The sequence below is a fragment of the Saccopteryx leptura genome, chromosome 3 (genome assembly GCF_036850995.1).
Source record: "Saccopteryx leptura isolate mSacLep1 chromosome 3, mSacLep1_pri_phased_curated, whole genome shotgun sequence".
Taxonomy (NCBI): domain Eukaryota; kingdom Metazoa; phylum Chordata; class Mammalia; order Chiroptera; family Emballonuridae; genus Saccopteryx; species Saccopteryx leptura.
The window spans coordinates 171,589,142-171,616,537 of NC_089505.1; the positions used below are offsets into that span (position 1 = coordinate 171,589,142).

General features: G+C 37.9%; 1 pseudogene; it reads right to left on the reverse strand.

Moving 5' to 3' along the window:
- The window catches only part of LOC136398361 (guanylate-binding protein 4-like), a 53,649-nt pseudogene that overhangs the window by 13,157 nt on the left and 13,096 nt on the right, over positions 1-27,396 (reverse strand).

Genomic DNA, 27,396 nt, shown 5'->3' on the forward strand with positions numbered 1-27,396 from the left:
TCTATTTACAGTATTATGACATCAGCAAATAATGATAGTTTTACTTTTTCTTTTCCAATTTGAGTGCTTTTTATTTCTTCTTCTTGTCTGATTGCTGTGGCTAGGACTTCCAGAACTGTGTTGTATAACAGTGGTGAAAGGGGACACCCCTGCCTTGTTTCTAAACTTAGGGGGATTGCTTTTAATTTTTGCCCATTGAGTAAGATGTTGGCTGTGGGTTTGTCATAGATGTCCTTTATTATGTTGAGATATGTTTCCTGTATTCTCACTTTGCTGAGTTTTGATTATGGGTGCTAGGTTTTATCAAATGCTTTTTCTGCATCTATTAATACAATCATGTGATTTTATTCTTCCTTTTGTTTATCGTTTTTCCCCCCATAGTCAGAAGTGGGGGACAGTGGACAGACTCCTGCATGCACCTGACCAGGATCCACTCGGTATGCCCACCAGGGGGTGATATTCAGCCCATCTGGGGCGTTGCTCCATGCAATCAGAGCCATTCTAGTGATTGAAGCTGAGGCCATGGAGCCGTCATCAGCATCTGGACCAGCTTTGCTCCAATGGAGCATTGGCTGCTGGAGGGGAAGAGAGAGACAAAGAGGAAGGAGAGGGGAAAGGATAGAGAAGCAGATGGGCTCTTTTCCTCTGTGCCCTGGCTGGGAATCGAACCTGGGACCTCCACATGCTGGGCCAACACTCTACCACTGAGCCAACAGGCCAGGGCTTTTTTAGTCTTTCTTTCAATGAATCACATTTATTGATTTCAAATATTGAACCAGCCTTGACTCCCCAGAATAAATCCCACTTGATCATGATATATAATTTTTTTAATATATTACTGGATCTGGTTTGCTAATATGTTGTTGATAATTTTAGCATGTATATTCATCAGGGATATTGGCCTATAGTTTTCTTTCTTGGTAGTGTCTTTATCTGGTTTTGGAATGAGGATAATGCTTGTCTAGTAAAAGGAACTTGGAAGTCTTCTCTCCTCTTGAATTTTTTGAAATAGTTTGATAAAGACAGGTGTTAGTTCTTCTTTGAATATTTGGTAGAATTTGCCTGTGAAGCCATGTAGTATAGGACTTTTGTTTGCTGGGAGTTTTTTGATAATGTTTTGATTTCAATTGGTGATTCAGTCTGTTTAGGTTTTCCGATTCTTCCAGATTGAGTTTGGGACGATTGTATGTTTCTAGGAATTTATTTATTTCACTTAGATTGTCCAACTTTTTGGCTTATAGATCTTTATAGTATTTTCTTACAGTCCTTTGTATTTCTGTGGTGTTGGTTGTTACTTCTCCATTTTCATTTCTAATTTTACTTATTTGAGTTCTCTCTCTTTTTTTCTTGATGAATCTGGTTAAAGGTTCATCAATCTTGTTTACCTTTTCAAAGAACCAGGTCTTGGTTTCATTAATATTGTGTGTTGTTTTTTTAACCTTTATGTCATTTGTTTTTGCTCTGATCTTTATTACGTATTTCCTTCCAGAAGACAGAAGTTATTAAATCAGAAATGAAAGGCTGTTACAAATGATATTTCAAAATAAAAAATAATATAAGGCCATATGGTGAACAACTATTTGCCATACAAATTTTATTTATTTATTTATTTATTTGTTTGTTTGTTTGTTTGTTTGTTTATTTATTATGTGTGAGGGCAGGAGGCAGAGACAGACTCCTGGATGTGCCTTGACTGGGATCCACTGGGAAAGCCCACTAGGGGATGATGCTCTGCCCATCTTGGGTGTTACTCCCTTGCTCACTAACTAAGCTCTTTTTTGTGCCTGAGTTGGAGGCCAGCACTTGAAGCCAGCTCACTCCAACTGCGCCATGCCTGTTGGAGCAGATGAGAGAGAGAAAAAAGTGAGAGGGGGAGCAGTGTAGAAGCATATGGACGCTTCTCCTATGTGCTTTGATGGGGAATTTAACCTGGGATGGTAGGCTGATGTTCTACCACTGAGCCAACTGGCCAGGGCTCAACTTTATTTTAAAAACGAACAAATATTTAGACAAAAACCACTGAAACTGTCTTAAGAAGAAACAGCTCATCTGAATAGACTGGTAGCCAGTAAAGAGATTGAAGACTCCCACCAGGTAAAGCTTAGGCCCAAATGACTTCACTGGTGATTTCTACCAAACATTTGAAAAGGAATTACCACTCATTTCTCTCAAACTTGGCCAAAAACGGAAAACAAAAGTTACTCTACTTCCCTTAATGTTATTTATTCACATTACTTTCCTTCTCTGTCTCAACTATTTGATCGTTAGACATAATGTCTCAACAGTCTACCTTGTATTTCATAAAAAATTATCTGGAGGAGACTACATTTTCTCATCTCTGCTTTCAATTACATAATCTGATTTCTATAATGGTCATGTGGTAATAACCATGTATATAGTCATCTGTTTCATTGTTTGAAGCATGTGTTTGTGCTGGACAAGTTGTTTGTTTCATAGAACTTCAGGAGCTATCTCTCTGCATCATTTCTGAACCCTAATTTAAAATTTCCAATGATGTTTGATTCTGCTTTCACTGATTATTATCAGCAGATTTTGTGTGCTCATTTTCTTCTTGAATACTTACAAAAAAGCATTCAACCTCAGATTATTTAGTTCAATAAAATGAAAAAGGGAGAGGGAGAAAGAGTAAGAAAATGAAGCAATGGTTTACCACTGCCGTCTGCTGTGCAGGATGTGGGCCACCCACGTGTGCTGGATGTGTGGGGTCATAATCACCACAACATACTAAATGTAAGCACTGCTGTGGTTCTACATTTGTTACATGTGTTTACTTAAATTGAATTTATTCTTCATCATGTGTGTATAATGTAGGTATTAATATTTGCATTTTATACATCAGTAAATACAACTTAAAGATGATGAATGGTTTTTTTAAAAGCAGTTCATTGGGCTACAAAGCTCTGATTGTTGATTTTGGATTTCCTCAAATGATGAGTCAATGTGTTAAAAGAAGAAGGTCAGATTAAGTTCATCCATGGCTCTGTGTTTGCAAAAGTGGACTGAAAACCTGGTGCTAAGCGTCTCTCCTTAATCCTCAGTCCCTGGGACAGTCTAATTCATCCTTTCTGAGTTAAATCTCCTCCCTTCTTTCTCTTGTGAGTAAAGAATATCTCATGGCGATTAGGGATGACTTGAAAGCACTTTTATTTATTTATTTTTTTTTAATAATTTTATTTTTTTAATGGGGTGATATCAATAAATCAGGATACATATATTCAAAGATAAGAAGTCCAGGTTATCTTGTCGTTCAATTATGTTGCATACCCACCACCCAAAGTCAGATTGTCCTCTGTCACCTTCTATCTTGTTTTCTTTGTGCCTCTCCCCACCCCCTATCCCTCTCCCATTCCCCCCTCCCCCCCCGTAACCACCACAATCTTATCAATGTCTCTTAGTTTCACTATTATGTCCCACCTACGTATGGAATAATACAGTTCCTGTTTTTTTCTGATTTACTTATTTCGCTTCGTATCATGTTATCAAGATCCCACCATTTTGCTGTAAATGTTCCGATGTCATCATTTCTTATGGCTGAGTAGTATTCCATAGTGTATATGTGCCACATCTTCTTTATCCAGTCATCTATTGATGGGCTTTTTGGTTGTTTCCATGTCCTGGCCACTGTGAACAATGCTGCAATAAACATGGGGCTGCATGTGTCTTTACGTATCAATGTTTCTGAGTTTTTGGGATATATACCCAGTAGAGGGATTGCTGGGTCATAAGGTAGTTCTATTTTCAGTTTTTTGAGGAACCACCATACTTTCTTCCATAATGGTTGTACTACTTTACATTCCCACCAACAGTGTATGAGGGTTCCTTTTTCTCCACAGCCTCTCCAACATTTGCTATTACCTGACTTGCTAATAACAGCTAATCGAACAGGTGTGAGGTGGTATCTCATTGCCGTTTTGATTTGCATTTCTCTAATAGTTAAAGAAGATGAGCATCTTTTCATATATCTGTTGGCCATTTGTATTTCTTCCTGGGAGAAGTGTCTATTCATATCCTCTTCCCATTTTTTTATTGGATTGTTTGTTTGTTTGTTGTTGAGTTTTATGAGTTCTTTGTATATTTTGGATATTAGGCCCTTATGTGAGCTGTTGTTTGAAAAAATCATTTCCCATTTAGTTGGCTTTCTGTTTATTTTGTTATCAGTTTCTCTTGCTGAGCAAAAACTTCTTAGTCTGATGTAGTCCCATTCATTAATTTTTGCCTTCACTTCTCTTGCCATTGGAGTCAAATTCATAAAATGCTCTTTAAAACCCAGGTCCCTGAGTTGAGTACCTATGTCTTCTTCTATGTACTTAATTGTTTCAGGTCTTATGTTTAGATCTTTGATCCATTTTGAGTTAATTTTTGTACAGGGGGAGAGACTGTAGTCCAGTTTCATTCTTTTGCATGTGGCTTTCCAGTTTTCCCAGCACCATTTATTGAAGAGGCTTTCTTTTCTCCATTGTGTGTTGTTGGCCCCTTTATCAAAAGTTATTTGACTATATATATGTGGTTTTATTTCTGGACTTTCTATTCTGTTCCATTGGTCTGAGTGTCTATTTTTCTGCCAATACCATGCTGTTTTGATTGTCGTGGCCCTATATTAGAGTTTGAAGTCAGGTATTGAAATGCCCCAGCTTCATTCTTTTTCTTTAGGATTGCTTTGGCTATTCAGGGTTTTTTATAGTTCCATATAAATCTGATGATTTTTTGCTCTATTTCTTTAAAAAACGTCATTGGAAGTTTGATGGGAATTGCATTAAATTTGTATATTGCTTTGGGTAATATAGCCATCTTGATTATATTTAATCTTCCTAACCAAGAACAAGGTATATTCTTCCAACTCATTATATCTTTTTCGATTTCCCTTAACAATGGTTTATAGTTTTCATTATATAAGTCCTTTACATTCTTTGTTATGTTTATTCCTAAGTATTTTATTTTTTTTTGTTGCAATCATGTACGGGATTATTCTTTTGAGTTCCTTCTCAGTTGTTTCATTGTTGGCATATAGAAAGGCTATTGACTTCTGTATGTTACTTTTGTATCCTGCGACCTTACTGTATTGGCTTATTGTTTCTAGTAGTCTTTTTGTGGATTCTTTGGGGTTTTCGATGTATAGGATCATATCATCTGCAAAAAGTGATACCTTTACTTCTTCTTTTCCGATATGGATGCCTTTAATTTCTTTGTCTTGTCTGATTGCTCTGGCTAGAACCTCTAGTACCACATTAAATAAGAGTGGAGAGAGTGGACAACCCTGTCTTGTTCCTGATTTAAGGGGGAAAGCCTTCAGTTTAGTGCCATTTAATATGATGTTAGCTGATGGTTTATCATATATGGCCTTTATCATGTTGAGATATTTTCCTTCTATACCCATTTTGTTGAGAGTCTTAAACATAAAATTGTGTTGTATTTTATCGAAAGCCTTCTCTGTGTCTATTGATAAGATCATGTGGTTTTTGTTCTTTGTTTTGTTGATATGGTGTATTACATTAACCGTTTTACGTATGTTGAACCATCCTTGAGATTCTGGGATGAATCCCACTTGATCATGATGTATTATGTTTTTAATATGTTGTTGTATTCGATTTGCTAGTATTTTGTTTAGTATTTTAGCATCTGTATTCATTAGAGATATTGGTCTGTAGTTTTCTTTTTTTGTGCCATCCTTACCTGGTTTTGGTATGAGGGTTATGTTGGCCTCATAAAATGTGTTTGGAAGCATTGCTTCTTCTTCAATTTTTTGGAAGACTTTGAATAGAATAGGAACCAAGTCTTCTTTGAATGTTTGATAAAATTCGCTGGTATAGCCATCAGGGCCTGGACTTTTATTTTGGGGGAGGTTTTTAATGGTTTTTTCTATTTCTTCTCTACTGATAGGTCTGTTTAGGCTTTCTGCTTCTTCTTGACTCAGTCTAAGAAGGTTGTATTTTTCTAGGAATTTATCCATTTCTTCTAGGTTGTTTAATTTAGTGGCATAAAGTTTTTCACAGTATTCTACAATAATTCTTTGTATATCTACGGTGTCCGTGGTGATTTCTCCTCTTTCATTTTCGATTTTGTTTATATGAATTCTTTCTCTTTTTTCCTTGGTAAGTCTTGCCAAGGGTTTGTCAATTTTGTTGATCTTTTCAAAGAACCAGCTCCTTGTTCTATTAATTTTTTCTATAGTTTTTTTGTTCTCTAATTCATTTATTTCTGCTCTGATTTTTATTATCTCCTTTCTTCGGCTGGTTTTGGGTTGTCTTTGTTCTTCTTTTTTAATTCCTTAAGGTGGGAAGTTAAGTGGTTCACTTGGGCTCTCTCTTGTTTGTTCATATATGCCTCAAGTGATATGAACTTCCCTCTTATCACTGCTTTTGCTGCATCCCATAGATTCTGATATGTCGTATTGTCATTTTCATTAGTCTGTATATATCTTTTGATCTCTGCACTTATTTCTTCTTTGACCCATTCATTTTTTAAAAGTACGTTGTTTAGTTTCCACATTTTTGTGGGATTTTTTCCTCTTTTTTGCAGTTGAATTCTAGTTTCAAGGCTTTATGATCAGAAAATATGCTTGGTACAACTTCAATTTTTCTGAATTTGCTGATGTTGTTTTTGTGGCCCAACATATGGTCAATTCTTGAGAATGATCCATGTACACTGGAGAAAAATGTATACTCAGTCACTTTGGGATGAAATGTCCTGTAGATGTCTATCATATCCAGGTGCTCTAGTGTTTTGTTTAAGGCCACTATGTCTTTGTTGATTCTCTGTTTGGATGACCGATCTAGAGCCGTCAGCGGTGTATTGAGGTCTCCAAGTATGATTGTGTTTTTGTCAGTTTTTGTTTTAAGATCAATAAGTAGCTGTCTTATATATTTTGGTGCTCCTTGGTTTGGTGCATATATATTAAGAATTGTTATGTCTTCTTGATTCAGTGTCCCCTTAGCCATATGAAATGGCCATTTTTGTCTCTGAGTACTTTTCCTGTCTTGTAGTCAGCATTATCCGATATGAGTATTGCTACACCTGCTTTTTTTTGGATGTTATTTGCTTGGAGTATTGTTTTCCAGACTTTCACTTTGAATTTGTTTTTATCCTTGTTACTTAGATGAGTTTCCTCTAGGCAGCATACAGTTGGATTTTCTTTTTTAATCCATTCTGCTACTCTGTGCCTTTTTATTGGTGAGTTTAATCCGTTTACATTTAGTGTAATTATTGATACTTGTGAGTTCCCTATTGCCATTTTATATCTTGCTTTCTGTTAGTTTTTGAGTCTTGTTTGATCATTCTCTTTTGTTTTTCTATCTTTTGTTTTTATTTGGTTGTATTCCATACATCTTTCCTCTGTTGCTGTCTTTTTTATCTCATGTGCTTCTGTGGTGGTTTTTTCAATGGTGGTTACCTTTGAGTAATGAAAAGGGTCCCTACCCTGTTCATTGTAGCGAACTATTTTGTGAGTACTTTTGCACTCCATCGTCCTTTGCTACTGTTAATCTCCATCTTCTCCCCCTCTTTCTTTTTGTTGTTGTCACAGTTTAAATTTGGTTTTATTGTGTTCTTCTTGGAGCTTTTACTTGTGGCTCTGGTTTTTTTTGTTCTTTGTATCTGATTGGAGAACCCCCTTTAGTAATTCCTGGAGTGGGGGTTTTCTGATGATAAATTCCCTCATCTTTTCTGTATCTGTGAATGTTTTTATTTCTCCTTCATATTTGATGGATAGCTTTGATGGGTATAATATTTGTGGCTGAAAGTTCCTCTCTTTCAGGACTTTAAATATTGGGGTCCACTCTCTTCTAGCTTGTAGAGTTTCTGCTGAGAAATCTGATGATAATCTAGTGGGCCTTCCTTTATATGTTGTATTCTTCTTTTCCCTGGCTGCCTTGAGAATTTTTTCTTTGCTGTTGGTTTGTGTCAATTTCATTATGATATGCCTTGGAGTAGGTTTGTTGGGGTTAAGAAAACTTGGAGTTCTGTTTGCTTCTTGAACTTGAGGCTTTAGTTCTTTCCACAGGCTTGGGAAGTTCTCATCTATTATTTGTTTGAGTATGTTCTCCATTCCATTTTCTCTCTCTTCTCTCTCTGATATACCTGTTATTCTTATGTTATTCTTTTTGATGGAGTCAGATAATTCTTGTAGGGCTATCTCATTTTTTTTAATTTTTGAGTCTCTTTCTTCTTCTCTCTGTTGTGCCTCAAGTTGCTTGTCTTCTATTTCACTAATCCTCTCTTCTATCTGACCTGTTCTATTAGCTAAGCTTGTTACTTCGTTTTTCAGCTCGTGAATTGAGTTTTTCATCTCTGTTTGATTTGTTTTTATAGTTTCAATTTCCTTGGACATATATTCTTTGTGTTCATTGAGTTGTTTTCTGAGCTCCCTAAATTGCCTTTCTGTGTTTTCTTGTATATCTCGGAGGATTTTTAGGATTTCTATCTTGAATTCTCTGTCATTTAGCTCCAAGGTTTCCAATATATTAAATTTTTTCTCCATAGATTTTTCCTCATCTAGCTGTGTTACCTCTCTTTCTTTTGTATCCATGATATTCTATTTTCTCTTCCTTAATGGCATCTGAGGGTGGTTTTGTTGATAGTATTAATGAGATTTAATAAAGAATAAAAAGTTTAAAAAAATAATAAAAAAATAAAAAACGAAAAGAGTTGTTTTTTAAAAAATAATTAATAATGAAATAAAGAAAAATAAAATAAAATAAAAATTTTTTTAAAAAAGGAAATTATTCCCCCCCCCCTTTTTTCCTCTCCTCTCCTCTCCCCTCTTTCTTGATAAAATCTTGTGGTGGACTGTGAATTATAACAAACAATGCCTGTGATGGAGGGCCTGAATTGCGGAAAAGTAATAAAGGGGCAAAAAAAAAAAAAAGAAAAGAATAAAAAGAGCATATGGACCCACAAAATGCAAATAAGGAAAAAATTTGGGTCAAGAATAAAATGATTTGCTTTTAGGTGTTGGTTGTCTAAGAGTTATGATGAGAGGATTAAGAGGAAAATGGAAAAATGGGGGGACAAATTAAAAAATTACTATTGTATTTAGTGGAACAAGAACTAGATAATATGGAGAGCCAGGGATGGGAGCACTGCTAGTGAGTTAAAAAGGTGAAGTAAAAACCCCCCAAAATGCCACAAACATAAGTTTGAGTCCCAGATAAGATAATTTGTTTGTTATTGAGGTTTGAATGAGAGGAGATGTAAAAGAGAAAGGAAGAAACTAATATAGAGGGAGAAAAGAAAGAGAGAGAGAGAAAAAAAGAGGGAACCACTAAAAGAAGAAAAAAGAAAGGAGAGAGAGAGAGAGAGAGTTAAGGGTTTTGGAGTGCAACCCTCATAGAGAGAAAGGAAGAGAAGAGAAAAGATAATGGGAGATGTAACACTTATGGGTAGTGTAGTTCAAGGAGAGGAGAGAGTAAGACCGGTAGAGAGTTAATCGGCCAAATTGGAGGAGGAAAAAAAAAGTATCAAGATTGAAGATAAGAGAAACAAACGAACAAATATAATAAAATGGGATAGGTTATAAAGTCTGCAGATTATTCTTGATTTTTGAGAGGTTATCTTCTTGCTTTTTCTTTTCTCTCCTTCTTCCTGGTCGGTGACTCTGTACCCCGGGTTTTGCCCCTTTGGCTCGCTCAGGTGGAGGTTTGCAGTTGATAAGTCTCTATGGCAATGTCATGTATTGTGCTTTAGTCTCGTTGGCAGTCGAAGCTCATTAGCATTTATAAGCTCCGACAGTGAGAGAGTCCGTGTTCCTGGAGCCTTTCTCCTAGTCTTTCCTTCCTCAATTAGTAGCCTGATAATCCAGCTATGGGGTTGCTGCTGCCTCTGCCTGGATAGTAAGAGGCTCAAAGAACTGGCCACTCCCCACTCTATTCCCACTCAGCACAGGGCTCTGGGTAAGGCTCAGTCAGTCAGAGCTGCTAGCATAATCAGGCGGGCTTTCCGGCCACTCAAAGACCTCTGGCTCTGCCACTCTGTCCGGTAACACAAGCGGGCGCCCACTTCCGGGGAGCTTGGAGGAAACTCTCACTCACTGTCTGTGACCAGGATATCCGGCCAGCAGTCTCACGCTCTGAGTGAAACCCCCAACCGCAGGGAAAAGTTGCAGCGTTGGAATTGAGTCTCGCTCCGTCCCCGTGCGCGGCTTTTGCAAGGCGCTGGGGCGGCCCAAGATTCTGCTTTGGCCCACACAAAGGCCCCTGACTCAGCCCCTCTGTGCGATAACATGGGCGCGCACTGCCGAGGCACTCGGAGGAATCGCTCACTCCTTATCTGCGCGCGCAAACCAGGATATGAGGCCGGCCGCGTTTCCCTCTGAGTGAAACACCCTCCAGCACGGAAAATCTCCACCGTTGGAATTAGTTCTCACTCCCTCCCGTGCGTGGCTTTCCCAGGGCGCTGGGGCTGCCCAGAGACTCTGCCCTCGGCCCACAGAAAGGCCTCTGACCCTGCCTCTCCGTGGGGCAACACGGGCACCCACTCTCGGGGCCTAGGAAGAAATTCTCGCCCACTAACTGCGCACCGACCAGGGGACCGGGTAAAATGGCCGCGCCGCTTGTCTTTCTTTGTTTGGGTTTGGCGCTAGTGTTAGCTTGTATTGCCCGGGTTGCCACAGGATCAGATTTTCCTCGGCTTGGATCTCCGTTCCACAGCCTGGTTCGGCCGTTTGTGTCGCGGCCTGGATGTATTCACCCCCTTTGCCCACCTCAGTTTCTATATTCACAGTTACCAGAGAAAGCCGCCCTGTTTAGGTTAGTGAGGAAGGCGGAGCATTTCTTACTCCCTATTTCCTTCGGGGTTTGGTTATATATTTAGCCAATTTTTCACTCAATCATACCTTTGGGTGTATTGCAAAGCATCTGGAAGCTCCAAGTATAGGTTTTTCTGTTTCTGGTTGAAGATCTTGTTGAGTTTTGGGGGAGATTTATCGGTATCGCTTCCTACCCCACCATTACTCTGACGTCATCTCTCTGAAAGCACTTTTATTGAACACTTGTCAGTTGAAAATGAAAGCATAAACAAGCTCTTAGTTTCTCAGAAAGAGACTAGATGTTCAGAAAACAGCTCTGTTTCGTTTAGTACAATGAATTCTGTACAGTTTTTTCCCCCTTTGGTTTTTATGTGAGACTGTGTGAAAAGTTTCTAAGGACTTTTTATTTTAAATGCTTGGTATGAAGGAGCTATATTTTTTTTACTGTCCAATGTACTTGAAGTTGCAGTCTCTAGAATACTTACATTATTCTAAAATATAGTCACAGATCAAATTAATTTGCATGTTAGTATTATTACATAAAAAATATGTATATATGCTGAGTGATTGTAGATGTTGACCAGAGAGACTCAGAATCTCAGGTGTGGAATGTTTCCATATTAAGCTACTTTCACAGGAAGAACAACGTGCAGAATGTTCTAGGGCACTCAGCAGAGGGAAATTTATTTATTCAACAAGGGTCACTGAGCCTCATATATAATGGAAGTGAAACCAGCAAGTTAGAAAAATAGTCTGCAATATATGTGTATAGAGAGTAAGTACTGTGTGCACAACCCTGTACTGGGTGCTCAGGGGAATGAAGATTAATTACACATAGTCTTTCCCCTAAAACGCCTTAATCTTGTAGGTCAGATTGACTTGCACCCAAATAATAAAAGCAAAGGAATGAATGAGGGAAGGAAGGAGGAGCACTGATTACTAAAGTAGCTAGTCTCAAGATCTCAGATTGGAGCATTTGAAACATTACCCTCAAGAAATGTATTTTGATGTCAGTGATAGGAAACAGATGGAATGTTATTATTCTTTTTAAATGGCCTGACAGTTGTTCTTACTCATATTAAATTTATTCCTTAACTACCATTCTGTTCTGTTGTCTATCTTAACAAACTCGGTACCACACTTTAAATGAGTATAATTTATATTTTGTTTTAATATTACCATAACTTCTTTTCCAGAGCATTATTTTGGCTCCTCTTACCAATAAATTCTTCTCAGTGAAAATGAGGGTCACTTTGTGAAGTTCCTCCACAGTTGGCATTATATTATATATAACAGGCAAATATAACTAAATTATAGATAAGAATTTTAGCTGATTGCTCTCATTTTGGAGAATGTATTATTGCTTTATTTAGTACCCTTTATAGGGTTTTATTTATTAGGTATGTTATTGCATTATCATTCTTATTTAACTGTTTAATTGTATTAAAAAACAAATAACATAAAATTTACAATCTTAACTATTTCTAGATGTGGAAATTAAATATACTTAAATGTTAATTATATTTACACTGTTGTGCAATAGATCTCTCGAGCTTTTTCATCTTGCAAAACTGAAACTCTGTACTCATTAAAGAGCTTCTCATTAACTTTCCACCCCAGCCTTGGGCCACCAATATTCTATTTTTCTGCTTCTATGAGTTTGACTACCTTAGATTCCTCATATAAGTAAAATCACAAGGTATTTGTCTTTTTGTAATTACATTATCTCCCTTAAAATAATGTATCTTGATTAATCCATGGTGTGGCATGTGCTAAGATTCCCTTTTTCTTAAGGCTGAGTCACATTCCATTGAATGTCTATACAACATTTTATCCATTCATCTGTTGATATGGACATATAGGTTATTTGTCTCTCTTGACTATTGTGAATAATGGGATAGTGAAGAAGGGTGTGCAAATATCTCTTTAAAATCCTGCCTTTAGTATTTTTGAATGTTTACCCAGTAGTAGAATGTCTAGATCATATTTTAGTTCTATTTTTAATTTTCTGAGAAACCACTGTTAAATTTCCCATAGCATTTGTATCAGTTTCATTCCCACTTATATTTCCCAACTGTTCCAGTTATTCCATATCCTTACCAATATTTGTCATTTACTACTGTTTTGATAGTGGCCATCCTAATAGGTGTGAGATGATACCAAAATGATAGTTTTATTTCAACTAATGCACGTTGAATGCAGAAAATAATTATGGTGCAAATGAGAAAACAAATTTCTGCTCCTTTCTTTACTATTTTAAATGTTATAATTGCAGTGTGAGGTGAAGGTGGTGACCTCATTTCTGGGTAATTGTCATGGAAGATAAGTTTGAAGAAGCCTATCACATGGAGTGTCCTATCTCTCAGAGAGGACAGGGCAGCAAGTTCAGATGAGTGTGCATATACTTTCTTACTCAGCAAGTCCCCACTGCACTAGTTCTTAAAACTGTGTCCTTCAGTTTGAGAATCTAGAGAGCAGTTAATATTACAAGAGGATTCTAGTTGGGGCCTTGCTGGATGGCAGCTTATGTCTTCACCCATATTTTTGAAAAATCTTTTGTTTCCAGGATGTGCTTTGTGGTGGGAACCACACAGATGAAGATGAAGATCATCAAGATAAGATCACGAGGCAGTAAGGGAGACAGCTGTAAAGAAGTTATTTTAACTTCACAATTGTATAAAAGTGCTGTGAGAGCAGGGTCATCATAGCACAGTGCTGGCCCAAGGAAGAAACTGTGTGCAATCTTAGGAAATCAAGAAGTAGCACAGGGCAGGAGTAACAGGAGTTTGCAAATAAAGGGTGTGAGATGAGCAGTAGGGGTATTTAAGAAAGTCCTGTGTGTAAACTTCCAAAGTCAAAAAAATATGCAATGTGTGGGATTATAACTACTTCATTCTAACCACAGCTGAAAAGAATGCTTAAAATTTTAGAACAGACCCTGAAGTATTTTTCCTTCTAATTCAACATCTTTATAAGTGTAGGGCAAGAATTTGGAAATCATTGCAGTTACCATTCCAGTTGACTTTATATCTGCACATAAATTAGGAACTATAATTTCAGCGCTTTATGGAAAAGCACAAAGATACACATCTTGTAATTTCTCTTTCCTGCTGTGATAAGTAGACTCTTCCTGCTGAGTTGACTTATGGTATTTCTGGTGGTGTTAAATACTTTGATCCAACCATAGGAACTTTGCTTTCATGTGTTATTTTTTCATTTTCAATCTGAATAATTATATTTGTCTATGTTTAAATAAGTAATAATTCATACAAGATGTAAAAGGCACAGAAAAATATATAATGTAAAGTTAGTGGTCCTGTCATATCTTAGCTCAGCTATGCATGTTCATTCCTCTTGTGCCCATGATACTATTTTATTTTATATTTTTCCAGCTAGATGGTCATAAAGGTACACATTCATTATTTTGTAAATTCAGTGGCTCAACTATGCACACATTCTTCAATTTTTTCACTTATGATAAATCTTGCAAGTTTCTTTTGTTAGTACAAATAGAGCCTCCCCTTTCATTTTAGTGACTGTAGCATATCCCTTTGTAAGCACGTCTCAAGATCTACTTTACCAGTAACTGACCTGAAAATTTAAAGTTGTTTCTAGTCTTTTGGAATTACAACAATCCTGCCCCAAATATATACTACATATGTCATTTTCAACTAGAGTCAATAAATATTAAGGTTTATTCCTAAGGGTGGACTTGATGGATCAATAGTATTTGCATTTGAAATTTTGATATGTATAATTATATTTGCCTCAATTTGCACTCTCCTAGCACCTTGGAGAGACTGTCAGTTTCCTGAACCATTGTCTACCTAGTGTCTTATCAAAACTTTCTTTCTATAGCATCTGAGAGGTGACACAGCAACCTCCTTCTTTTACTTTGCAGGTTTTTTTATAATCAATAATGTTTTTATCTCTTCTTATATTTTTGCCCATTTAAAAAATATCTTTGTTGCACTTTGCTTCCAGATTCACAACAATCATTATAGCTGAAGGAGTAAAATACATGACTATAATACAGACTGCTTGTGTTTTCTTTATTTTACCATTTGTCTTTTTGCTTCACTTAAACCTTTAATATGAATAAATAATTTTCTAACTTATGTTTCATTTCTTTAAATAATTATTTCGGCCCTGGCCAGTTGGCTCAGTGGTAGAGCGTCAGCCTGGCGTTCAGGAGTCCCGGGTTCAATTCCCAGCCAAGGCACACAGGAGAAGCACCCATCTGCTTCTCCACCCCTCCCCATTTCCTTCCTCTCTGTCTCTCTCTTCCCCTCCTGCAGCCAAAGCCCTATGGGAGCAAGGTTGGCCCGGGCGCTGAGGATGGCTCTGTGGCCTCTGCCTCAGACTCTAGAATGGCTCTGGTTGCAACGGAGGGACGCCCCAGATGGGCAGAGCATCGCCCCCTGGTGGGTACGCTGGGTGGATCTCGGTTGGGACATGTGGGAGTCTGTCTGACTGCCTCCCCGTTTCCAACTTCAGAAAAATACTAAATAAATAAATAAATAAATAAATAAATAAATAAATAAATAAATGCTTCAATAAAAATTAAGGTTTATTTATTTATTTTATTTTTAATTTTTGTACAGAAGCCCTAATATTCTTTGGTAATCTTTCTCTCTCTCTCTTTAAATTTAAGGGAGAGGAGAGGAGATAGAGAGAGGGAGAGAAAGACTCCTGCATGCATCCCAATCAGGGCCCACACAGAGACCCCTGTCTGGGCTGATGCTATGCCCATCTGGGGCCATGCTCACAACTGAGCTATTTTTAGCACCTAAGGCAGAGGCTCCAGGAATCTATCCTCAGTGCCTGGGACCAAAGTGCTCAAATCAATTAAGCCATGGCTGCAGGAAGGGAAGAGAGGAAAGGAAAAGGGAGGTGTGGAGAAGCAGATGGTCACTTCTCCTGTGTGGCCTGACTGGGACTAGAACCCAAGACTTTCACACAATGCTGTTCCACTGAATCGACCAGCCAGGGCAGTAATCAATATTTAAACTTTTCTCAGATGAAACTACCATAACACACATACTTTAAATTGAGTCAGGCCCTGGCCAGTTGGCTCAGCGGTAGAGCGTCGGCCTGGCGTGCGAGGGACCCGGGTTCGATTCCCGGCCAGGGCACATAGGAGAAGCGCCCATTTGCTTCTCCACCCCCAACCCCCTCCTTCCTCTCTGTCTCTCTCTTCCCCTCCCGCAGCAAAGGCTCCATTGGAGCAAAGATGGCCCGGGCGCTGGGGATGGCTCCTTGGCCCCTGCCCCAGGCACTAGAGTGGCTCTGGTCGCGGCAGAGCGACGCCCCGGAGGGGCAGAGCATCGACCCCTGGTGTGCGTGCTGGGTGGATCCCGGTCGGGCGCATGCGGGAGTCTGTCTGACTGTTTCTCCCCGTTTCCAGCTTCAGAAAAATACAAAAAAAATAAATAAACAAAATAAATTGAATCACAGTGTTATACTATTATAACATAAACAGACTTTTATAATATATTTACTAAAATTTCTAGTCTGTAGCATAAATACAATTATCTTCACTGCACCTTGAAGAATGCTACAGATAATAGTCTGGCTCCCAAAATAAATATCACTGTAATTCTTAAATGGCATTTGTTTTTAGTCTTTTATTGTGTGTGTGTGTGTGTGTGTGTGACAATGACAGGAAGAGAGACAGAGAGAGGGACAGATAGGGACAGAGAGACAGAAGGGAGAGAGATGAGAAGCATCAATTCTTCTTTGCATCACCTTGGTTGTTCATTGATTGCTTTCTCATATGTGCCTTGACTGGGGGGCTACAGCAGACAGAGTGACCCTTTACTCAACCCAGCGACCTTGGGCTTAAGCCAGTGACCTTGGGTTCAAGCAGGTGAGCTGTGCTCAAACTAGCTGAGCCTGTGCTCAAGCCAGAGACCTTGGGGTTTTGAACCTGAATCCTCCGCACTCCAGTCTGATGCTTTATCCATTATGCCTCTGCTTGGTCCGGCTAGAGTTTTTAGTCTCTTGAACCTCTTTTTTTTAGTTGATTTATATCTTCATTCATCTTCTCCATTTCTTATTAAATCCTTCTTCAAGTAGTTATTTTGAATCTGTAAAAGGGAGTTGTCTTTTGAAAAGTCCAGATAATCATCACTTTGTATTTAACAACAGTAACAGCTCAGCACATGTTCTATTTCTCTACTAATTTAGATCCTCTTTTTTGATGCATTTGATCAAAAATTTCCAAATATTTAATCTGATAGTGGGAGTATCCATGGTTTGTACCTTCCTAAGGTCCCGCAGCATGATCTCACTGAGAGTGTAGGAGAATTGGGCTGGAATAAGCCAGACAGTTATCCCGGAAATCTTTTCCAGTCCAAAGGATTCTCTTCGGGAAAGATGGAATTTTAATTGTAATTTTTTTTCTTGGTTCCATGAAAAGAAGATGACTACATATATGTAACACATACTGGGAACTTCTGATTCTCTATAGAACACTGGTTATCAAACCCTGGTTGGGACCAGAATGCTTGTAGCCTTGGCCAGATAGCTTAGTTGGTTAGACCATTGACCCTAAACACAAAAGGTGTTTATTTTATCCCTGGTCAGGGCACACACAAGGACAGATTGATGTTCCTCTTGTCTCTTTCTCTCTCTCTTCTTTCTTCATTCTCAAAAATCAATAAAAATAAACATTTAAAAAAAAGAATGCATTGTACTCTGGTTGTAAAGAGTAAATCATTCTTGGCATGTTCGGATCTGGAAACTAATGTAGCAAATTTAGAACATCAGCATCCCATATATTTTTTCTTTATTTTAAGTAAGAGGAGGGGAGATAGTGAGACAAACTCCCACATGTGTCCTGACCATGATCCACCCAGCAACCCCTGTCTAGGGCTGATGCTCAAATCAACCAAACTATTTTTAATACCTGAGGCTGATGAGCTCAGACCAACTGAGCTATCCTCTGTGCTCAGGGCTGATGTTTGAACTAATTGATCCACAGGCTGAAGGAAAGGAAGATGGAAAAAAGAGGGTGAGGAAGGGGAATAGAAGCAGATGGTCGCTTCTCCAGTGTGCCCTGAATGGGAATCGAACCCTGGATGTCCATATGCCAGACCAATGCTCTATCCACTGAGACAACAAGCCAGGGATAATCCCATATTTCATATCGTGTACAATCTTATATTTTCAACCAGATGGATATATGTTAACACATTGTGGACAGATAATGAGAATTCCCGTGTTTTCTGTTCTAAGGTTTGTGGCTAATCACGAGAATTCTTGGCTTTGCATTTGCCAGTTTTGTTTAGTTCCACTTCATATTACACAGTGTTTTACAAAGTATCATACTTTAAAAATATATTAGCTTTTAAGAACATATAAAAATAAATAACTTCAAAATGCAATTGGTATTTAATTATAAAGTGTGTCTTTAACATTTAAGTAAAATAGATTTTGTACTCATTCAGGAGAAAATTATCTGGCTACTGGGTGAAGCTACCAGTAAAACTACTGGCCCCCAATGTGTTAAGTCTCTTTGATGGCTGTAGCTAACATCCTAAGGAACACAGGTCTAAGGTCTCACTCACGTGGGGGCACAGGGACACCTACAATCAACTCAAACAACAGTTCAAGGGCTGGAGACAAGTTATTTGTACCCTGTAAATTCTAATACTAGAGAAGATGCTGAGTTTTTTAGATTTAGGGAATTAGAATGATCAGATTAATATGACAATTCACTGAGTCATATACCTTTGGATTTCCTTCAGGGTTTCTGACTAAAGTTTTTCTCTTCCCTTCATGAGGAAGCAAGTTCTTGTCCTTTAGGCTTTGCCACAAACCCACATGGACTTACCTTCAGCTTGTGCTCTAGCACCCTTTCCTGTTCTCGCAGGAGGTTTTTGTATTCGTTCTCCATCTTATTCTTCATTTGGACTAAGTTTTCCTTGCAGCTCTTGTCTTAAGCCCCAATATTTCCTGCTATTGCTTTAGTTTCTGTCTTAGCAGCTCCTTTTCCTTCTCAGCTTCCAAATTCTTGACACGCTCAGCTGTTTCCCACGGGCTTTACAAAGGAAACAATATCAGTAATGCTGAGCTGTACTTTCCTGTGCACAGGGACTAAAATGACTTTAAAATGGTAAAGAGAAATCTCTGTTTCAGAATGTGATGAAAAGGTAATAATTGGCTGAATAAGCTACCAAAATTGACCCAGTTATCTTTGGTTTAACATAGAGTTGTTGGACAGAAAGACAGAAATCACCTTGTTTCAGGAAAGTTTTGCTCTCACACCTGTTACAGGGCACTGCAGGAGCCTCCCCTCCCTGTGGTCAGAGCCCTGCCCTGTACCTGCTAGAGCCTTCTTCCCAGCAGTGAGGGCTGTGTCTGCCTGCAGGATGGATTCCTTTGTTGCAGCCTGTGACTGCAGGAAGCTCTGGAGAACTTCATTTGCCTGGTAGAAAAAGGAGGGAATCAAGACTCTTGTTCAGTAAAAGTACAAATTTGACCCTGTAAATCCTTCATTCTTCTTAGGATCCCACAGTAATTCCCTTCTTTCATGGCCACAACAGAATGTCCAACTTTTTTAGTTAGAATAAAACCCTCTATAAAAACCTCTCTTCTAGCTCTCCAACTTCCTGTCCTCACGATGCCACCACCACACACCCAAGTTAGAGGGAACCACATTTAGGTGTAGTTCAGAAACACTCATCCTCCATTCCTGCAATATCCTGATTGGATGCTCCTCTACCTTTTCTTTATTCAGATAGCATTTATTGATCCTTCAAGTTGTAGCTTCTACCTCCCTTCCCAGGAAGGTTTGCTGAACTTCCTTCTGAGATTTGAAAGGATGCCGGGTACATAGACCTGCCCTACCAGCACTTTTATTTACTGGCTATATGATCTTATGCAACTTATTAGCTTCTCAGTGCATCACATTTCTCAATTGTAAAATGGGGATGACAGCAGCACCTCAGTTCATATTATTCTAATAATTAAATTGATAATCCAAACACAGCACCTAAGCTGATACCTGTAACAGAAACTGAGTGCTCAATATATGTTAGCCATCATCATCATCATCACTATCATGTATAGTTGTATGATAACCATATCCCTTCATAGGCAACTGATTAAATATATGTCCTCTTTTGGTAAGATCATATGCTTTTTGAGAATGTTGTTTAATTATACTTAGCACAAAACAATAACACTATTTGTTATTTTATTTCTTTGATAGTAAGTCATAGAGAGGGACAGATAGGGACAGGCAGACAGGAAGGGAGAGATAAGAAGCATCAATTCTTTGTTGTAGCTTTTTAATTTTTCATTGACTGCTTTCTCATATGTGCCTTGACTGGGGGGCTATAACAGAGTGAGAGACCCCTTGCTCAAGCCAGCAACCTTGCACTCAAGCTGAATGAGTACACACTCAAGTAGGCAACTTTGGAGTTTCGAACCTTGGTCCTCTGTGACTCAGTCTGATGCCTTATCCACTGAGCCACTGCCTGGTGAGGCAACACTGTTTATTAAATAAAATAAATGTTCTCTTTCACCTAGGTTTCTGGTAATAAATCCTATATTCAGGAAGAAATATTTCTGATACATTTCAAAGTGTCTAACTAATGGTAAATATAAAAGCTAAAAATGTAGGGCTCATCACGCTCTGCATTCTCTCCACAAATGGTGCGGTGTAGTCTTAGACCTTGAAAAGAAACAACAGAGGCTCTCTTAACCTGATTGGCTGTTCTTCCCTTCTCTTTTTATTTCTCACCTTCACTCCTTTCCTGGGCATCTTGTTAAAAGACCGTTCAATCTCATTCATTGCTTCTAAGTAGAGATTGTATCCTCCAGGCACATAGAAAGGCCCTCTTGAAATACTTTCCATCTAGGGCTCTGAGAGCTGCTTAAGCTGAGCCTGGCAATGTTTTCCCAATGCTCTTCATTCTGCAGCAAGAAATCTTCCTTCTTCTATTCTATGGTTTCCTGTAAAAGGAATGTGGAGAATCCCAAAAGAAGAAGGCTGTTAAATGGTAAGGTCCAACTGTGATCATCGTGGAAAAAGCAGTCTGACTTGGGATCAATATACCAAAGTGAGTAAACACTGTGATCATCTCCTCCCAACATTACATCAAATTTACCACTAAATTATAGAACAACCATCATTGAGAACCATCTTTTGAGTAGCTGAAAAGAAGTCCTATAACCAAGGTTAGAAAGAAGAAGCCACAATAGCAGTGGTAGGAGGGACAGAGATGTGGAACCACAACAGTGACGTAGTAATTAAGAATGCGGAGGGATATCTTAGGTGCGGAGTTCTTCGCTGTGGAATGACAGGTTCCACCCATTATGGAACCCCTAACCCAAGGAACCAGTGCCTAGAGGAGGAATTTGTACAATATTTGGCTATGAAAACCTGGAGGGATTGTGAATGAATGAGAAGGAAGGCTTCTGGACACCCAAGTGTTCCTCTTGCAGGGCCTGTGAAAGGACTTATTTTCTTACAAACTCACTTATTTTAACCTTATAGGTGTAGCAGCTGCTTTAAGTGTCCAGGGATATATAGGGAGGAATTAAGCTGATTAGCTTCCAGGCCAAAGCGGAGGGGGAAAGATCAGAAAGGCTCTCTCTAAGGGGCAAGAGCCATTTCTTCTTTGATGAGATCTCACCCACCCATACTCATCCTGCAGGCATAGATGGGCACTATATTTGAGTTTTAATAACCTTGCTAACACAGACACTCCCCCAGCCAGTTTGTTACGGAACTGATTGCTTCCAGCAGTTATTCCACACAAGTAAACTGTCTTAGCTCACACAGTGCACTTTTCTAAAATCTTTGAAAGACCCACACCTCCCTAAAAAGCATTGGCTGGCCTTGGCGTACCCTTTACTTTTTGCTAAGCAGCTCCAAGTCTGTCTTAAGCAGTTACTGGTCTCAATTTTCATTGTAAATCCCATCAGGTGGCAAGCCTGGAATAAGCTATGGCCAGTGATGACTAAAAAGTTAATTTTAACTATGCAGCCACAAGCCTAGCACACTGGTAGCATACCTCAGCTCACACCATGATGCCCACCAAAGAATATCAGGCTTGACACTAAGGGTAATGGTCCTGGTCACAGCATAGCCTCTACCAAGATCCTTCAAGCCCAGTACATGTGGCAACCAACCACAAGTAATTTTGTAACTTCCATCAGGTAACCCTATGCCATATACAAATGGCAGTTGCCCTTGGCCTGCATTAGAACTTTTCCTAAGAGACTTCAGAACTAACACACCTGGTAGCCAGCCCAGACCACACCAGACACCACCCAGCCAGCTCCAAAAAGACAATTCTGAAGGGTAGACTTGGCTCACACCAGAAGCCTGCTGAAGAGACTCATGTGTTGTGAAATCATTATTCACAAAACAGCTTTGACCCCTGTAGTCACAGTGGCCACTTATAGTTAGTAATCTGAGGGTCAATTCCATCCACTGATATGCTAACAGCAATCAAGGCTCAATTGTAAAAAGAGAGACACACAACCCTCAAAAGTACATCCTTAGAACAGCCAAACCATGTGGTCAGGGAGACTGTACTACTATACTAGTCCTCAAAGAAACGTATGACATACGGCCACTCTGCCAAGACTGAGAAACATAGCTGACCTTTTTAATAGATAGAAACAATCACAGAGGGTCAGCACAAATGAAAAGATAGAGAAACATATTCTAGAAGAAAAAGAACTAAATGATATGAAGACAAGCAACCTACCAGATGCAGAGTTGAAAGCATTCGTTATAAGGATGCTTGGTGAATGATTATAAAGCATAAATACATGAACTCAGTGAGAAATTACACAAAAATATAGGAAACAATAATAATTTAAAAAGCAGAAAATGAAGAATACAGCAGAATGAATAAAAACTGATTAGATTAAATAGAGGATCAAGTCAGTAATCTGGGAGAAAAGGTAGCAGAAAATTCCCATTTGGAACAGCAAAAAAAATTAAAAAGTGAAGATAATTTATGGCAGTGATGTTCAACTGCTAGTTGGCAGACCACACTGCCCATCGGCACACCACACTGCCGGTCTTCCAAAAAATGTTATGCCAGTCTGTGAAAAAGTTAACCACCATGATGTTGTATGAAGATTATAGACCCAGTTATTATAGATTCTCTAATGTTCACACAACAGAAGAGTGGTTAACTATTTGCAGATTGGCACAAAATTTCTGGCTGACTGAAACTGGTTTGTGGACTGGCAGTTAAAAAACACTGCTTTAGAGGTCCTAAGAGATTAAATCAAGCATACCAATATTTGCATCATAGGAGTATTAGAGAGGAAAAAGAGCCTGGAATTGAATACCCATTTAAATAAGTAAAGACTGAAATCATCCTTAGCCTGGTGAAGAAAACAGACATATAAGTCCTAGAAGTGAAGAGAGTCCCAAACAAGATGAACCAAATAGTCCTGCACTAATGTACATAAAATAATTAAAATGCACAAGGTAAGAAACAAAAAGATACTCTTAAAAATAGCCAGAAAAGCCCTGGTCAGCTGGCTCAGTGGTAGAGCATCACCCAGCGTGTGGAAGTCCTGGGTTCAAGTTCCAGCCAGAGCACACCAGGAGAAGCGCCCATCTACTTCTCCACCCTTCCCCTTCTCTTTTCTCTGTCTCTCTCTTTCCCTCCCGCAGCCAAGGCTCCATTGGAGCAAAGTTGGCCCGGGCACTGAGGACAACTCCATGGCCTCCACCTCAGGAGCTAGAATGGCTCTGGCCTCAAAGGAGCAATGCCCCAGATGGGCAGAGCATTGCCCCCTTGTGGGCATATCGGGTGGATCCCAGTCCAGCGCATGGGGCAGTCTGTCTGACTGCCTCACTTCGGAAAAATACACACACACACAAAAAAAACGTAAAAAAAAAGCAGTTAGTTATTTATATACAAGGGAACTTCCATACGATTGTCAGATGATTTCTCAACAGAAACTTTGCAGGCCAGAAATTATTGGTATGAAATAGTCAAAGTGGCAAAAAGTAAAGACTTATAACCAAGATTACTCTACCCAGCAATGCTTTCATTTAGAATTGAACAAGATATAGTTTTCCAGACAAGAAACACTAAAAGTGTTCATCACCACCAAGCCAATATTACAAGAAAAATTAAATAGAGTAGATCAATAATATGAATATGGAAATATAGAAAAGGAAAGAATTCTCACTGACAAATGCAAACACTTAGTAAAAATAGTGGGTTAACTAAATATAAATCTAGTACAAAGATTAAAAGGCAAAAGTAAGACAATCATGTGTATTTACAACAATAAATTAAAAGTACACATAAGCTACACACACAAAAGAAGTAAAAAATAACTACAAAAATATAAACTTGGAAGGACTAAAAATTTTAGTGATTTCAATTCAAACTGAAGCAACCATCAACTAAACATAACTTGGTATAAACAGAGCTTGGTATATATGAAATACATGGTATGCAAGAGCATAGAAAAGTAACACAGGAGACCTACAGAATATTAGGTAAATGATAATAACACATGCTCATCAATAATTACTTTAAATGTAAATAGACTAAACGCTTCAATCAAGAGACAGAAGTGACTGACTGAATAAAAAACACTGTAGACATGGAAACATGTTGCCTACAGGAAACCAAATTCTGATTGAAAGGCACACTAACTGAAAGAAAAGTGATGGAAAAAGGTACTGCATGCAAATGGAGTTTAAAAAAAAACTGTGGTAGCTGTATTTCTATTCAACAGGCTTTAAAATACAAGCTGTAATAAGAAAGAAGGATGGGTATTTAATAATAATAAAGAGATAAATCAACTACGATGATATAATTATTATAAACATTTATGTGCCCAAAGTAGGAGTATCTGAGTATATAAATCAAATATAGATAGAAAGGGAAAGTTTGTCACTATGCTGTTATATTAGGGGATGTTAACACCTCACGGACATCAATGAATGGACCTTCAAACAGAAAATAAACAATGAAACAGTGGCCTTACATAACATATTAAGCCAGGTGGCCCTAATTGATATTTTTAGGACACTTCTCTAAAAAGCAGAAAAATATAAATTCTTTTAAAGTATTGATATACACAAACATTTTGCAAGATAGACCATATGTTAGGCCATAATGAAAATCTCAGTTCATTTAAGAAGATTAAATTCATACCAAGCATCTTCTCTGATTACATGGCATGAAACTAGAAATAAAATACAAAAAGAAAACTAAATAACACGTAAATATGTGGAGGCCAAATAATATACTACTAAACAATGAGTGAGATTTAAAAAATCAAATGATACCTTAAGAGAAACAAAAATAAACACCCAACTACCTCAAATGTATAGCATATAGACAATGGAATTCTAAAAGGAAACTTTATAGGAATACAGGCTTACATCAAGAAACAAGAAAAATCTCAAATAAACAATCTATCCTTATACTAAAAAAAAAAAGAACTAGAAAAAGGTCAACAAAGGATAAAATCAAATGATTATATTAATAAATGCAGAAATATATGCTACATACTTCAACATAATAAACAGCATATATGACAAACCCACACTTAACATCTCATTCAATAGTGAAAAAGTAAAAGTTATTTCTTTAATTTCAGGAAAAGATAAGCATGACCATTTTCATCAATATTATTCAACATTGTATCTTAGTAATCAGGCAAGAAAAAGAAAGAAAATGTAGCACACTTGAAAGGAAGTAAAACTGTCATCAATTGCAGATAATGTGATATTATATAGAAAGAACCCTAAAGATTACACTAATATACTATTAGAACTATTAAATGAATTCAGAAAAGTACTAAGATACAAAACAAATATTCATAAATTGCATTTTATACATTAATAATTAACTATCAGAAAGAGAAATTCAGGGGAAAAACACATTTATGATTATATCACAAAGAATAAAATATATTATACTTAAAAATAATTGTAGCCATTGAAGTAAAAGACATGTACTTGCAAAACAATAAGATGCTGACAAAAGAAATTGAAGATACATATAAATGGAGGGATATACTGTGCTCATAGATAAGAAGAATTAGCATCATTAAAATGTCCATAGCATCCAATGCAATCTATAGACTCAATGCAATTCTTATCAAAATACCAATGACATTTCTCACAGAGCTAAATAATCCTAAAATTTTATATGAAACCATAAAAGACCCTTAATTGGCAAAGCAGCCTTGAAAAAGAAGAACAAAGTCAAAAGTATCATGCTACTTGATATGAAACGATACAACAATCTATAATAATCAAAATATAGTACTGGCATAAAAACAGACACATCCATCAATGGAACAGATAGACTTCAGACGTAGACTCCCACCTATCTGGTCAATTAATATGTGACAGAGTATGCAAGAACATACATGAGGTAAAGACAGTTTTTTTCATAAATAGTGTTGGGAAAACTAAACAGATACATACAAAAATAAACACAAAATGGATTTTAGACTTAAATATAAGATCTTAAATCATAAAACGAGAAGAAAACATAGGCAGTAAACTCTTTGACATCATTCCACAAATCTAATTAATAAAAGGTCAGAGGATCTGAATAGACACTTCTCCAAAAAGAACATTCAGATGACCGAAAGGCATATAAAAGATGCTCAATATCACTAACCATCAGAGGAAATGCAAATTAGAACCACAATGAGATATCACCTTACACCTGTCAAAATGGCTATCATTAAGAAACAAACAATAGCCTGACCAGGCGGTGGTACAATGGATAGAGCATCAAACTGAGACGCAGAGGACCCAGGTTTCAAACCCCAAGGTCTCCGGCTTGAGCATGGGCTCACCAGCTTAAGCATGGGGTCACTGGCTTGAGCCTGGGACCCATAGACATGACAGATGGTGCTGGCATGAACCCAAAGGTCGCTGGCTTAAAGCCCAAGGTTGCTGACTTGAGCAAGGGGTCACTCATTCTGCTATAGCCCCCTGGTCAAGGCACATATGAGAAAGTAATCAATGAACAACAAAGGTGCCACAACAAAGAATTGATGCTTTTCACCTCTCCCTTTCTGCCTGTCTGTCTATCTGTCCCACTTTGTCTTTGTCACAAAAAAATAAAGAAGGAAATAAACAACAAGCATTGGTGATGATGTGGAGAAGAGGAAATCTCATGTACTACTGGTGGATTTTTAAGTTGGTGCAGCCCATGGAAAACAGTAAGGGATCTCAAAAAATTAAAAATAAAACTGTCGTATGACAAAAAGTCCAGAGCATTAATTTGAAAAGATATATACATTCTTATGTTGTCACAGCATTATTTACAATAGTTTAAATATAAAAGCAAATTAAGTGCCTATCAATAGACAGTAAAGAAATGGTATGTATGTACATTTGTGTACATACTCAGCCATATGAAAGAATGAAACTGTCATTTTTGACAATGTGGATGGACTGAGAGGGTATTATACTAAATAAAATAAATCACACAGGGAATACCATATTGACTCACTTATTTGTGGAATCTAAAAATCTAAAAACAAAAAAAATGCAAAAATAAAGTAAAAATAAACTCATAAATGTCGAGAAGAAATTGATGGTTGCCAGAGGAGAGGCAGTTTGGGAGGATGATGAAAAAGGGGAAAGAATTAAAAAGTATAATTAC